The sequence below is a fragment of the Poecilia formosa genome, unplaced genomic scaffold, assembly GCF_000485575.1.
Source record: "Poecilia formosa unplaced genomic scaffold, Poecilia_formosa-5.1.2 Scaffold131, whole genome shotgun sequence".
NCBI lineage: Eukaryota > Metazoa > Chordata > Actinopteri > Cyprinodontiformes > Poeciliidae > Poecilia > Poecilia formosa.
Window position 1 is genome coordinate 565,487 of NW_006800070.1, and position 14,109 is coordinate 579,595.

The window sequence follows — 14,109 nt, forward strand, 5'->3', positions numbered from 1 at the left end:
TGAAAAACCTTGTTGACTCTAAAATACGCTCTACCCAGAACTCAAGTGTCACTGTTTTAGCTTCATCTGATTCAAATTCCCTTATATAAAAAAAAACTTTATTGTTAAGCACCTTTCCAGTCCAATTAATTAAAAAAAATAATAAACAGATTAGGAGACAATACTTTTCTAAAACAAGCAAATGTTCTCTAAAGGAGTGCTGTTATTGCATTTTAGGCAATGAAATGTTTATTTTGTATTTAAAAAAGTAACTGAATTATTTGCTTATTTGCATCTTTTAGTGTCTTTCTAAAAAAAAATGCTTACGTAGTTAAATGAAAAATTGTCAGAATGTGAAAATTTCTTTTATAATCGATCACTGAAATAATTGTTAATGTGGAAGTATTGGATTAGAAACGGTTGATGTTGGCATTGAAGTTCGAAAAAGCGTGTCTTTGCCACAAAATACAGAAAAATGTCAAAATCTAAATCTGCAGGAAGGCAGGGAGGACTGATGTGTGGCCCAGGCTAGTTTACAGCCTCTACTTTCTGTTTTTTACAGAAACGTCAACATCTGACAAAAATTACACTTGGCGTAGCCTGGTTGATTCACTCCAAGCCAATAGATGAATCAGTTTTCAAGTAATATAGTGACAATGGTACAATAAGGCAAGTTTGCCAACTCAAAGATCAATAAACTTTAATTTCGTATGGAACAGACATCTTAAATATTCAAAATAAAAACACGACAACCAAAAAACTGTAAATAAAAAGACAATAAAAATCACACAACCAAAACCAGAAATAAGTAGATTATAAACTCTCTATCAGCAAAAAATAACCCTTCAAGAAATATGCCTCACCACAATGGAAAACATCACACTCAGTTTAATTTATCATGTGGTTAATTGCTTGTTCCCACAGGCTTAGCTACTATTTTTTTTAACTTATTTTAAAACTCCAACATTCTCAGAAAGTACAGAAATAATATTTTGATCATGGTAAACGGGGAGTAAAGACTGTAGATACAAATCTTTTCCACCCTTATACTTTATACTCTAAAGCTATTTTACACTTTTCCAGTCTGCATATGTTGTGATATTAATCTTCCAATAACACATAATTATCAAGTGGTATTTTCAAATTTACTGTCAACTTTGAACATTTTTTAACTCAAAAACACGACGGGCTGCTGGATGAATGACCGCCCAACCACCGGGCTTCGCAAGTTTTCTGGGGGAAACCTTGCCTTTTCAGGTGTACTGAAAAGCTTAAATCACTTAAATAAAATGACATCTCCATTTAGGGAGAGAATAAACCGCAGTTTCAATCAATGGAAATCCAGTTCCACTGGAACAAAATCAGGTAATGCATAGGAGGAAACTGAGCTACCGATGTGAGTAACGCCGCCAACACCTGGACCCTTTTCAATCTGTGTCCTCACAAAAGTGCTGCTATTGGTTCCCAACCTCGACTTCTCCTGCAAAACAACAACTGGGGACAAAGTGTCGACACACCGCAGCTGCACAAACCAGCTGCTCTGGAAGCACAGAGTCAACTCCCAGCCGGAGCTGCACCTGAAGAGGTGTGAGACCTTCACAGGGTGTGAAACGGCTCACGCCAGACAAAAGAATGTCGCAGAAGAATCAGGCCACATTATCACTTCTTCCTGCTTAAAGCAGCTCGCCTTGAAGCCGTGCTATCGCTGTAAACAGATAGGATGGATACCAGTGAGGCTCCCGTGACAGAGTGAAGAGTTATTAGCATTTAAAAGGGGTGCTGGGGGTCAACGAGGGTCAAGCTAACTGAGTTAAACTCAGCTCTGTAAGAGTACAGCATAAACTACAGGCATAAAAAGGTGGAAGTTACACTTTAAGGCTGAAAAAGCCACTCAAATTACTGCCTGGACTGATGATAAATAACACCCTGCAGCACTAAAAACCCATTCAGGCTTCCCTCTATCCACTTCTAACACTGCTTTGTTTCTGCAGAGACAAGGAGCACTGTGGCCAAAGCACAATAAATATACATGCTGTAGGCAGGCAGCATCAATTCTCATTAAAGCTGGTGATTGGATGCACAGCGTGGCAGGCAGGCGAGCAGCGGCTCGGTTTGCTGATGGACCAGGAGGCTCTGCACTGCTGCTGACCTTGACAAAACACACGCCTTCTGCTCTGCACACAGCCACAGATGTATCTGCACAGGGCCGAAGCTCGATGGGAACCACAAGGCCAGGCAGACGGGCTAACTTATTCCCTCTGTAGCAACCATTTGTCAGGTGTTACTGCAGGACAGTTAGTGGGGTTAATTAGGGGCGAGAAGTAATCTGGTCAATCATCCAGAGAGCAGAGCCATCGGCCGACAAATAAACCAATAGAGACGAATAAAAATGGTGAAACAACAAGTGGTGAAACAACTTGTGGGTGTTTCCCACACCCACAAGTTTAGGGTGTGTGAAAATATGCCAATACCTTCCTTAGTACCTTAAATGACCAGTGGAGATTAGGGATGAAACGATTATTCAGAATAATCTTGATTAATCCAATTAATCTTGATTAATCGATTTTTGAAATATTGGAGTAACTGGAGTAAATGGACTCAAAAAAAAGTTCATTTGCTGAAAAAAAAAAACACCAAACATATTTTGACTTACTAAAGGAAAGATGTGTTTTTTGTATTTTAGGCAATAAAATGTTAATTTTCTTATTTTAAAAAGTAATTGAATTATTTGTTTATGTGTGTCGTTTAATGTACTTCTAATATTGTATAAAAAGACTTAAGTGGCTAAATGAAAATCTGCAGATTGTGCCATTGTCTGTCTGATTGTCAGAATATTCAACAGATTAATCGATTAGTAAAATAATCACTCCCTACAACCATAGTAGAAATTAATCAATTATTCTATGCAATTAATTTTTCCTATGAAGCGGCAATTTAATTTATCTTTTTTTTTTCTTTTTTTTTACAGTAAACATATATTTTGGGATTTAAAACTCTTTGAATTGTAAATCTCATGATTCTGTTCAACATCTTAGTGAATGCACCGTACCCAAGCATCACTGTGCTGAAGACAACACTCTTCAGTGTGGGTGTTGTTAATCAGAAAGCTGTTTTGGAACATGCTGCATTTAGAAACGATGGCAGGATTATGAAAATCCCACAGTTAAAGTAAGGATCTACATTCTCTAAATGGACAGACACATTGCTGTTTCTGATTAATGCTAACATAAAACACTAAAGCTGGTTTAAAACATCAATTCTGTATTTATTTGGGGCTCTACCTGCACAGGCTTTTACTACCAGCCTTTAACAGGCTTTTATTACAGCGTTCCACTCGAAACAAATGTCAAATTATCCAAACTCAAAGTCAGCAGGTCAGATTTAAAAGAAAACCAGAAATCATGATTGTTCAGTAAAGGTTAGATGATCTCAAACAGCCACATGGCTTCATGTATCACGTTCACACATCTACTGCTGTCAATAAGTGGATGGCCTTTACTCACTTTGGTTCACAGAAGTGCCTTAGCATTGCATCTTCAAATATGAAACTGAATCTGGACCAGAGAGGTTCAAGAGTCGTTTTTACCAACTCTAAGTCAAACATCAAGTCCTTCAGTCTAAGTCCAAATTGGACATAAAGCCTTTTACACCAAGTCCAGGTCAAGTCCCTGGACTCGTTGTACGCCATCCCTTCTGCCTCTGGTACTGCATGAATGAGACTCAAGGTCTGAGACCACGGGTTAAAGTCAATTCAAATTATTTTGTGACCTAAATGTGACCCAAGTCAAGTGTCACACTGACACGTGAGTTATTATCTGTGCCCAGGACTTCGCAGACATGATAAAAGCGCTAATTTATCACGTCAATTTATCATGAAATATAAAAGCTAATAATCATGTTAGAGTCAGCGGTAATCCAAAGATAACTGCACATAAACATAATTAATGGGTTTAATGTAGGGCAGGAAAAGTCAAACGTAGTCAACACGTCTAACATTTCTACTGTGATGATCTTAAACCAAATGTCAAGGTGGACTTTCTTTCAGGCTGTTTAGAGGAGAAAGTGCTGTATAATCAAATTCAACTGTTTCACTACAGTGAAGTGAGTGATGTATGATGTGATGTGATGTACAAGTCCAAATCACCCTCGCCTCTTCAAAGCTTGACCTGAGCACACTTATGCCTAGTTCATACAGCAAGGTCTTTATGCCAGGTTTTATCCCCATTTTGGCCTTCTAACAATATTACAGACGCTCCAATTGTTGGGCTGGCTCTTAAGATCGTCTTAAGAGATTTTCCTACCATGTGAGGCGTGTTAAAAGAGATCTGGTCTGTTCAGGATGTCGGGACAGCTCTGATCTAATATCAGGGATATTCAAGATGTCCCTGAAAACCCCACAGTTAAAGTAAGGATATTGCAACTTGTGTGGTGTTGTCCCAACCACGAATGAGAAGGCAGCTTGCTGAATGTGTAGCCAATCAGAAAGTGAGGTGATGGAAACACCTCACTTTCCATCACAAAACGACTGTAACGGCGCACCAGACAGTTCAGTGAACACCAGATTGGAGATGCATCGATCAGATATTAATATCTGTATCAGTCATGATATTGAAATAAATTCTATATCCGGTATCGGTGACAATATGCCCGATCTAATTACCTAATCCAATGAACTAATTAAACTTGGGTTGTCTTTACATGTTTGACCAAGCTTGTGAAGGTATTGGTTTATTTAATCGCCCTTAAATAAACCAATAGCATCACAAGCTTGGTGCAGAGTTATCAAATAATTTGGTAATTCAGTACATTTGTTTCTGTGTTTAACAAAAGAATCCTTTAAAGTCAATTCAGCAATGTTCTTCTGTATCGCATTGGTATCGGCCGATACCAAACTTAAGATATCTGTATCAGAAATGCAAAAAAAGTGGATTGGTACATTGCTGCAGTTTTTTCTCTGTTAAACACCATCCGCAAACTATCACAACTGTTTCTTCTTCCTAGGCGGCCATATTTGTTTACTCTGAACTCACGTTTGGTCCCAAGAGATTTTGCGAGATTTCCGGCCTGACCTCTGGCCTGTCAGGTTTTGAAAACTGGACGATAATTTTAAAATCTTGCTACATGAATCAGGCACTAGGGAATACAGTGGACTTCTGTCACAGCCACATCTTTCTCTTTATGATTCAGATATGCTTACAGAGTCAGAGAGAAAGAGAGGCTCAGGAAGGCAGAAGGAAACCTCAGCTGCTCAGAGAGGAACCACCGTGTATTCACATCGACTTAACAAAACCGTCAGGTACAGTGTTCATCAAAGCAAAGAAAACAGAAAGAGAAGAGGATGGATCCACAAAGCGATGAGCGAGACGGCGGGAGGGTGGGAGATTTGAGCCGGGAAGCGTCCAGAGCTCAGGCATGAAAAAGGAAAAAGAAAAACTGCTGCAGTCAGGAGAATTCCTCGCTAACATCTGCTTCTCATTCCCACAATGGCGGCCTTTGATTCCTGATGTGCACGACCCACCACACAGACACTACCTCCATGTGCCCTGCATCTTCTGACAAAACCCTGAAACATGGAACTGTAAGCTGTGAGCTGTAATCCTCAAACAAAAACTCAACCCTCACTGGACGAGGAAAGAAAGAAATCAAAGTCAAAGTCCTGACCGGCCGGAAATTCAAAAAAATCCATCTGTCAGAAGTCTCAGGGTCAACCAATGTGGCAAAATGTGACAAAGTGGCGGTGGAAACAACACTCTTTGGTGTAGAAGTTGCTACTGTCGTAAGAAGATTTACAGTTCTGTCTTTGACGATACTTCCAACGCCACTGAGGTGTTTAAATTAAGAAGCATATAAAGGTAAAAAGCAGGAAAAGTGTATTTCTGGACATTTCCAGACATCCGGGCTGCAAAAAAGCGGGAGAGAGCAAAACTTGTAATAGATACCAGGAAGGATGAATGGAGTAGAGCCGATGTAGCTTTTTGAAAATCTCAAAACAAAGGGAAAGGTCTACAGAGTGAGTATATATCAGAAACTGTTGCTAAGCAATGATAGCAATTTTAATCACTAATGTAAAAAACCTGTAATCATTTTGTCTTCATTTAAAGTCTCAGTAAACTCTGTTCAATCTGTTCTTAAAAATCTTTTATTTAGTGGTGGGATTCAGTTAAAATGTTTGATTACAGGGCCTGTGATTAATTAATCAAAATTTTAATTGAAAACTAAATATCAACAAAGTATATTGAATTCAAAAACCCCTTTTTGTTGCTAAATTACTGGGTAGGCCAACCCCCATTGGGAAAAGAGACGCGTCTTTGTCGTCCATCGCTTTTGTATCAGATTGTGCATCAGATTTACGGGTGTACCTGAAACATACAGACACAAAGTTCCGGCTTTGGACTAAAAACTAACACCAAAAAATGCTTGATTGTGTTAAAATCTAAATAATTAATCAAAATTAACGCATTTAAGTCCCAGCCCAAATTTCATTATATTTTTCAAAGAGAAAGCTGAAATGGCAGATTAGAGATTGGAAGTTGTTCACAAAGGTTTACACTATTTTACATCCCTAAAACGACCTTGGCGCTTCACTGTTTAAAGCAATTTAAGCTCCATGTGCTGCCAAAATATGCCTACGTCAAAATAGGGTTTCTATAGAGACAGCATAATTTTATAAACAATCATCAGCCTCTAAGTCCATGTGGATGCCGGTTCTTTTTCTTCTTTAATTCCCTGCCAAGAGACCAATAAATCAGTTCCTGACAAATGTTGCTGAGCTGACGACTAGTTGAAATCACATTGGTCACAACCTGGCTTTCCGCTAACAGCACTGCTTCCTTTCTTTCATGTCCTGTCCTGCAAACACGGTGTGCTGCACTTTATAAACTAGCCTCAATCATGTTTTTTTTTTTTTTTTTTTCCTTTCATAGCTGTATGTGGAGCCACTGATAAATAAGCAACTAAACTGCCTGTAGCAGCAGACGACATGTTGACGTGCTACTCTTTAGTGTTTTAAGCCCAAGTTTAAGAAAACACAGCTTGTTCTGATCCCTTTCCCACAAGATTATCTACTAGATATTTTTTACGCTGGCACAATTTCTTTTTTTTCTTGTTCAACAAAAAAAAAAAAAGCTTTATCAAGGAAGGCAAACAGATCCTCCACAACGCAGATAGACACAATAAATAACACAATCTACATGTTTCCGGATTCCAAATCAACAACGGGATGGTTGAAATACTCGGGTGCCTGCCTTGATTACTTATCAACGCTTACAAGCTACTGAAGGTCAGGCCTGTAAACAGGAGATTACCGGGAGGCTGAGGTATGATGCCTTTAGAAAAGCACAGAAATAATCCTGGGTGGCTTCAGGTTGAACTACTGGCACATGAAAATGCTGTTTCAGGATTTAGTCTTTCGGGGAGAAGTAATTCCCCATGGAAATAATCCTTTTAATCCTTCTAGGTACTAAATTAAAATTTGTTATGGATTTAAACAATGAGATTGGCACTGCCATCCTTGAAATACGTGTCTGCGAATGTTGGTTGACTTTACACATTCTTTATTAGCCCCAGGGAGAAAGACTCAAACTGTTCAGAGAGACATTTTAACTTCAGAGTGAATTTTGGAAGATAAAGTGAAGCACCCCCTAATACTTCTGCTACTGCTAGTCTTAAATGATTTAGTGGATATTTTTCATTTTACTTCTTCACTGGGCATAACTGGTGATGCGTTAACCAGAAAGTAGAAGCAGATTGTCATCCGGAAACGATCCACAACAGGTACTAGCGACACTCCTTCAGGGTTTCTGCAGGTCCAGCTCAAATTTAAGACTTTTTAAGATCTTTATAAGATCGTATTGAATGAAATTTAAGACCTGCATCGCTACAGAAATGTACTAGCTTTTCTGCACTTGCTAGTTAGCCAGCAAGGCTATATTAGTTACCCACAGCCTCAACCGTTTTGAGTCGCAGAAGAAGAAGACGACTGCGCACAACTCAAACAAAAAAATCCCACAAGAAAATAAAATACAAAATATATATGAGATTAAACAGTCCTGCTACGACAAACCTTAAGACTTGTGATTAATGTATTTAAGGTCAATTTATGTTTTTAAAATGAATTTTAAGGCCTTAGATTTAGATTCGTAAATTTGTTTTTAAGGATCCAAGGATACCCTGTGGAAGTTGCTACTGTGGGGAAGAAGACTCAACGTTATCAAACTTTCCTCTTTGGTGAGGTGTTTAAAATAAAGTTGGAAGACGCAGAGACATAAGAAGATGTTTAAAAGGAAGCTGCATGTTTCTAAAAGATGCTAAGAGACGGCTGTGGTTCGCTCAGTCAGTGAAGGAGCGAGGGAGAGCTAAAGAATACCGCATTGTTGATCTGTTTTATTATTCTGAGCTCTCAACGCGTCACTGTGAAATGCTGGCAATCTTTTGGAAATGTCAGAGCTGCGTTCTCAAGAATGCACACAATCATGGCTGTTGTTTTGTTAATGCGAGCCACGCTAACCTAGCTAGCTGCTAATATATGTTGACAAAGACAATTTATTACTTGTTACTGATTACTTGCTTAGGTATTAACTGTAGGACAAAAGATTTAATATTTATTTTAACTGTATTTTTTGTTTGTCTTTCTCGAGTGTTTAAGTCAACAATGTCTTCCAATAATCACATAAATATCTAGTCATATTTTCAAGCTTCCTGTCAACTTTGAATTGTTCATGTTTTCCACTAAAAAGAAAACGAACCCTCCAAACAGCCGGGTGACGTATATTCCAATATCACCGCCGTCATTTGCAAGGTGGAAATATATGTAAATAAGGAAACAACAAAAACAACCGCCAAAGTTAGTCGCATATTATAACTGCTCTTCAGCGCCATCACTGCGCTTGAATCGCATCCACTGAGGTAAATCCGGCTTTAAAATCTTGTTTCTGAAGCGATGATCGAGAAGAGTGCAAGGAAAGTTCCCTTTTAAGTTAATCAACCTTTCCGTCTCCAGCACGTTGAATGGCATTTAGACAAACTGCCACTTATTCAACAGGTAAACGTTTCTCTTCTATAGCAAAATAAAGTACCTGAAGTTTGACGAAGCAAGTTCTCAGAGAAGTCCTGACTTCAGTTCACATTGGAAAAATGACTTTTAACAAGTACGGCATATGGCATCCATGTGGCTCAGAGCAAATACTGAGATACACACACACACACACACACGCAGACAGGCATACCTCAAGCTGCCAGCGCTGCCAGACATGTTTGAACAGAGTCAGCAGTCGCTCCCTTCCCTCCCCGCCCAGCATTCAGGCTTGGACTCAGCATGAGTAACCTCACAAAACTAGCAGTCGCAGTGCAACACACCACAGAAACATCAACCCAGCCATTACGTATGCTAGAAATAGTGCGAGCGCCCTCAAAGAAGGGGGTAAGGAGAGAAAAAAATGAGCAGCAATTACAGCAAACCTCAGCCAAATGCTGTGTGTGTTTTGTTTTTTTTAAAGATTTAGTTGAAAACTTTCTGTTGCGGCTAGATAAAAAACACAGTTGGAGCAGGTGAACTAATCTGTTTCCTGTCGGCAGCTTTTGTCTCCCTTTGTTTAAGCCGTCACACCTGAGGAGTGACAGGAAGTTTGCGAAACAGCTGTGAAAATCGGGAAGGAGGACATCCACACGCATCTGCAGTAATTCAGCGTTGAATCGCATATGAAGATTACCCCGATTTAAAAAAAAAAAAAGTAAAATGCAAAGCCAACTCGGTGTCCGGTGTTTGACCTACATGTGGAAGTGTCTCTCAGGAACACATAATCCTGCAACCAATCCTGCTGAAGCAAACAAAATATCCTGAAGGAAACCCTAAGAGCCGCGGTGAGAAGCATGTGAATCTAGCTGATAACATCCTCAAGAGAACGCCTGCAGGTTGAATCCCTTTGGTCCACTTCCTTGAAAACACTTCACCCCGAGTCGCCCAACAAGCAAGACGGGAAAAAACAAGGACAGAAGGAGACAAATGCAGGAAGAGCCGACCCAATTCCCCCCCTTCGTCTCCTTGGGGAAACCTGCGGCGGTGATGCGAGGAGCCACAATTTAGCATCTCTGCAGTTAAAGTTCGGACATACAACTCCAAGGTTTGCACACTCAGAGCATAAGCAGCCGTAAAAGATAGTCAAAACACATTAAGGATGGTGTGTTTATATGATTCAGGTCATAAACCTTCCTGACATACAAGGTGTGAATACTAAAGCAGCGACCAGGACCGAGCCCAGAGCACCCCGGATAGCTTACACCAAGAGAATGTGCACACCCTCACTCTCTAGACCGGTGGAAGATAAGACGCGCCGTCGCATAATAACAGATAGAGTTTCTCATACCTCAGTACAAACTGTAATCTTGTTCTTTCCCATGGTGCTGTCGTGTTATTTTAATTTAATCGGTCACCTTGTCTTGACACTCCAAATACAGTCCATCCTTCATTTAATCTTCCAGTGACGAAGCTAAAGGAACACTCCGAGGTAAAGTCAGAAAGTACTACTTTTCAATCGAGTTCGATTAATAAAAAAGAAAACTCCCAGTTTAAGAATAAAAGATCTACACGCTGTTGCTGCACCACTCTGGACAGATGGTTAAAAAGAAAAGGTGCTACACTTTTAAATCACTGCGGAGTAAAACTTACTCCTCCGAGCACAAACGCTTCAGGTTTTGTGAAAAATGTAGGTCTGAATCTGTCAGAAAACGAAAAAATGACAAGATTATTATGTTTTTTTTTCTTACATTTTATTTCTTTGCACCTCTGATATTTACAGATGGTAAAACATGGAGAGTTTTGGTGTGAAAACTAGCTTAGCACCACCAAGCTAGCGCCGCTTGTGTTCATCCACAGAGACTAGAATAGCAGAATGTTATGCTGTGGAATAAACACCTGGAAAACAACTACTGGAAGATTTAGGAAGTTCCTCTTCTATTTTATATCAATAATTTCCTCTCTCTGCCAGTAACTTTGAAGATTTGGTTGTTTGGTACCCGATTTCGGTCGATGATGCTGGTTTATTCAGGGTCAAGACAAAGGACCAACCAGCCAAAAAAAATGGGATCAGAACCAAAATAAATGGAAATAAGATGTAGTAGGTTTCGGAAAAGCAAAGATCACATCCAGAAGTTACAAAAACGATGCTGCAAAGACTCCGGAAAACATTAGTGACAATGGCAGAGAGAGGGTCTGCCTTGTGTAATTACGGACCATCCCACTGACATTCCAACGGACTCATCTGAATGACTCAGGACGCATACACACATACACACACACCAGGAATTTTTGGTTTTTGTTCACACACACACACACACTTCCTAAGTGCTTCCTGCCCGGTTCTTCCTGAGCAGGCGACACCTGCTCCATCACTTCCCTTCCAAATTAGCCGTTTTCTTTTAAACAAAAAGTAACAGAGCCGAGAGAGCGACTTGTTTTTCCTTCCCTCTCTGGAGCGGAGCCCTGGATGACTAGTTTGTAGAACGTCAGTGGGTCAAAGGCGGGTGATTAACCTGGAACTGGATGTGCTTCAAGACCTAAACAGTGGGGGAATCCCCCGGGTTGAACGATGAATGTACAGCAAGCCAAAAATAAATAAATAAATAAATAAATAAATAAATAAATAAATCTGTTTGAGAAACAAAGGTAAACTGTTTTCTTGGGGGTGGTTTCCACACGCTATTCGTGCGTTGCGTAATAATAGCGTTAGTGTCATTAGTGACTTGGCAAACGACAAAGTGAGCTAAAACAACCAGCCAGAGGATATGAGTTTGACTGTCGTGGTGAAACGCTCGAGCCGACACACGCTCCGACGTCTAACTCGAAACAATGCATACCAGACTTGATGAACCCGAACCGTGTTTACAGCTTTAAATAAACTACAGACCGAGAAGGAGAAAATAAGCCTGTTTGCTCTGCACCGCTTTCTGGTCTAATATTAAACAGAAGTGGAGGGGGCATTTTTAACATTCCCGAGTGGAGAAATCAAATTACCACTAAAACTAACAAACTAGAGTTTTGAGATCATAATAACTACACGAGGCTAACGTTTTTACTCTTTCTAAGCTCTGAAAGCTACGTCTGAGTGTGTGGTAATTACACATGTGTAACCCCAATGAGACGACTTCCCTTCACTGTATAATAAAGATGGATTAAGGGACTAACTAAGTGACATATTCACACCCTACGGAGGATGCTGAGTTGTTTTATGGATAACTTTAATTCCAGAAGAGTAGAAGCTTGAGCTAAAGTAAATATTTTGGACCAGTTAACCTACTTTGGAGAGACGATTTCTGCTCCATAACAACACTGAAACATAACATTCAAAGAGAGTGGACAACAACATCTCAACCAGCATTGCTGCCAGTAAGCAACAAAAAAATCTAAATTGTTCCCTACCAAATCTTGTAACGCCCAAATTAGCAAAAAGAATATTAAAGATGCTATCCACTTCCATATTTTCTGTCTGCTGACAATAAACAAAGTCCCGGCTTCTACTGTAGAGTTTTTCCAAAATACAAAGTTTATTTAAAGTAATGTGCAGACGGGACGGGAAAAAAAAGACTAATTCTGCTATGTTTGTCTTGCATTTGGGTCGATGACATCACAAGAGGCACAGGAATTGAATTAGTAAACACTACGGCAGAGGAGTGAGTTTTTACAGATTTTTTTAAGGCAGATTCATGAAACTCTTGAGCTGCAAGACATTCAACATTCTTGGTCAGAGCCACACCAATAACCCCCAAGACCCGATGAAGACAAATGTCGACAACAAGAACGATTAAAAATTAATTCTACTAAAATTAGATGGGTTTTTTGGATCACCTTGAATAGTTTTTTGCAGTATCTACTGTGTCATGGCATGCTGTCTGAGCTCATACTTTTTTCGCTTGCTTTGCTTTCCTCTTGTGTGGACTGGAAGAGCCAATAAGAAAAAAAACACATATGGTATAGCCAAAAACTCTAATAAATTGCCTTAAGTGATGTCACCAGAGGTGTGTGCGCACCAAAGCCACATTTTAGAAGGGAAGGTTTTGTCATTGGATAGAAATGGTAAAACTATCAGAAAAATGGCCCATGGCATATTTAATAAGCTTAAGTATACCTGAAGTTAATATGGTTCGTGTTATGGAAGAGTCTGTTTAGTAACTTTAACCACACAGAGGACAGCTGAGTGTAAAAAAAAGAAAAAAAAAAAGACTGCTGCGGCAGTAAAAGTCTGAACTCATAAAGACGGATAAATGCTTAAAAGTATGAAGAAAGCGAAACAAAACTCACCTTTACACGGCAAAAACACGTTATTCCTTTCAAAACGGTATATCCAAACACTTCTCTTGAAAGCGAAAAAAAGGATGAAATCCCACAGTTTGGAAAAGTCTGCTGGTAGTTTGGGAAAAGCGTCGTCGTTCCTCCGCCTCCGCTGTAGCCGCTGTGTCCCAGCCAGCAGCCCTGCATAGGAATACATGTGCGGTGAGAGGGAGCGGGAAAAGGAGGGGAGCCGAGGGGAAGATGGAGGCTCTCTGTTTGCTTCAAGCTAACATTACAGCAACGTCTTACATCAACCGAGGCACTAAATTTACTAAAAAATACCTTCAGTAGTGTAATTAGAATATAAATTACATTCCACACGTCGAACATCGCCTCTGTTTCGGCGGGACTCCCCCCCTCTGAGAGCATCCCGACTTGGTATCTCCCACGGCTGCCTCTCATTCCGTTCCTCCCAACTGTGCAGGACTGGAGCCCCGCTGCAGTAAATTTGGAAATGTTGGTCGGAAGAAGTGGTAACAGCGATGACTGCGTGTATTAAAAGAGCTCTAAGAACAGTTTTAAAATGTAGGACGCTTTATTTTTACGCCATTATGCCAAATGAGTCAGCTGGCTGTATGTCTTTCACCAACGACACGTAGAAACAGAGCGACACAGTCATTATAAACAGACATTACATATGGAATAATAAAACTTAGCCATTTAACAACACGGCTAAATAATTTTGATAGTACTTAAAACCCCTTTTCTCCCACCCCTATGGTAATAATGTTAATATTTAATTAATTAAAATGATTGCTAGGGTTGTTGAATCATAAACTTCAGATCAATCAATCCACTTATTTGTATAG

At 39.8% G+C, this 14,109-nt stretch overlaps 1 protein-coding gene across 3 annotated transcripts in view; it reads right to left on the bottom strand.

Annotated features, from left to right (window-relative positions):
- Window positions 1-13,444, bottom strand: part of frmd6 (FERM domain containing 6) — a 30,066-nt gene extending 16,622 nt beyond the window's left edge. For 2 of the 3 annotated variants that reach the window (XM_016676314.1, XM_007561841.2), the window contains exon 1: window positions 13,271-13,444. The gene's annotated coding sequence lies outside the window, so the exon portion shown is untranslated. The remainder of the gene's footprint in view (window positions 1-13,270) is intronic. The other variant, XM_007561842.2, reaches the window with a different exon arrangement.
- Between the last annotated feature and the right edge of the window lie 665 nt (window positions 13,445-14,109).